The sequence below is a fragment of the Gracilinanus agilis genome, chromosome 4, assembly GCF_016433145.1.
Source record: "Gracilinanus agilis isolate LMUSP501 chromosome 4, AgileGrace, whole genome shotgun sequence".
Lineage (NCBI taxonomy): Eukaryota > Metazoa > Chordata > Mammalia > Didelphimorphia > Didelphidae > Gracilinanus > Gracilinanus agilis.
Window position 1 is genome coordinate 424,642,533 of NC_058133.1, and position 2,069 is coordinate 424,644,601.

Consider the following 2,069-nt stretch of genomic DNA (forward strand, 5'->3'; position numbering starts at 1 on the left):
CTCTCTCTCCCTCTCTCTCTCTCTCTCTCTCCTCTACTTAGTTGCCAAAGTGATCTTCCTAAAGCACAATTATGAGCATATCACCCCTCTACTATAAATAGCTTTGGCTCCCTGTCACCTTCAGAATCAACTGTTAAACCATCTTTTTGGTGTTCAGAGTCCTTTATAATTTAGAACCCTCCCCTACCTTTCCAGGTTTTTAAGAATACCTTATGCCACCATCACCCAGCTATCTCACCTCAACTTATTCTTTGAACCAGTGACACTGGTCTCCTTACTATTCCTTGCCTCAAATAAGATACGCCATCTCCTAATTGGAGGAATTTTCATTGAAGGTCTCCTATCTCTCCTTATCTCTATCTCCTGGCTTATCTGACTTTCTTCAGGTCCCAGCTAACATCTCTCCTTCTATAGGAAGTCCTTCCCAACCTCCCTAAATTTGAGTGCCTTCCCTCTATTGATTATGTCCTATGTTTCCTGTATATATCCTATTTATACATAATTGTTTGCATATAGTCTCTCTCATTAGATTGTGAGCTTTTCAAGAGCAAGGACTATATTTTTCCTTTCTTTGTATCTTCACATAGTGAGTATTTACTAAATGTTTACTGACTTACTGAGACACTCCTTACATATGGTCCTAATCCTTCTGGATACAGTGGAGATGACTGTATTTCCATTTTTGTGGGCTCCCTAAATAGTAAATGAGATCCAAAGTTGCTATAAGTTTACTGTAATATGATTGCACATGATCCAAGACCATTTATTCTCAGCTTCACCTGATTCAACATGAGAGCCATGAATGACATGTATACTTGGGCCAATGCTTAGCTCATATTGTGTCTGGGTCAAGTTCTTGTGCCCCTTTGAGGAAGCAGAGACTCTCAGGATTAAACTCAAATACTGGGGCAAAGATTCATTAAAGGGACTCAACCATAAAACTGCTTTACTCTTTTGGAAGGACTTGACACTGGTCTGTCAGCTACAGAAGTATAAAGGCCCCTTGGAAATTGCATATTCCTCCAAGCTTCCTTGAATTAATCCTACCTGGAGCAAACTAAGATGGCAGGGGTAATCATGGTGATAGGACCCTCAGGAGTGACAACCAAGACTGAGCAAGGGCATAGAGTAGGATGGCAGTGGCCAATTACTGAGAATAAAAATATCTATCCTTTGTGTCCTGAAACACAGCCCAAGTCTCCTGGCTCTTATTATAGTCTTGGAAGAAGGCTTTCTAGGCTAGGGAACAGTATCAATAGCGTCCAGACATTCAACTAAAATAAGGATTTCTCGGGAGAAAATGGGAATCCTAGGACTCTGTGGGGTTTAAATTTTTTTTCTTAAAATTCACTGACATTTTTTTTATGGAACAGACACTTCCCAATAATACTAGAACAAAGCACTCTCTGAAGTCAAATTTTATTCCCTGAAAACATTATGCATTTAAAAACATTACTCTGGGGGGTAGCTGGATGGCTCAATGGATTCAGAGCCAGGTCTAGAGATAGGAGGTCCTATTTTTAAATCTGGCCTCAGACACTTCCTGGCAGTGTGATCCTGGGTAAGTCATTTAACCCTCGCTGCCTAGCCCTTACCACTCTTCTGCCTTGGAACCAAGACACAGTATTGATTCTAAGATGGAAGGTAAGGGTTTAGATAAATTAATAAATACATTACTCTGTTAAAAGTCCATAATCTTTATCAGACAACCAAAGTGTTCATGACATAAAAAAGACTAAGAATCCTCCTGCTAAAAACTCCTTTTGATCTGAGACTCAATCTACAGGAATAGATCAAGATGGTAGTGGTAACTCTGTGGTGATGGGACAATAGATCTTGAAGAATTACACAAGTATTTTCGTGACTAGATGAGTATGGTCGGACATTAACACATTATTTTCTTGTACCATAGGCTATAGTTTTAGTTTTGCAAGATTCATCGAAAAATGAGGTTTGCTAAACATATACAAATAGATTTGGAGAAGGGATTTAGCTAAGACTGAGAGCAAACAGAAGTTGCCACTATTTTAAAAATGTTAGTAGTAGCATTTGTGTACAAAATATGTTTG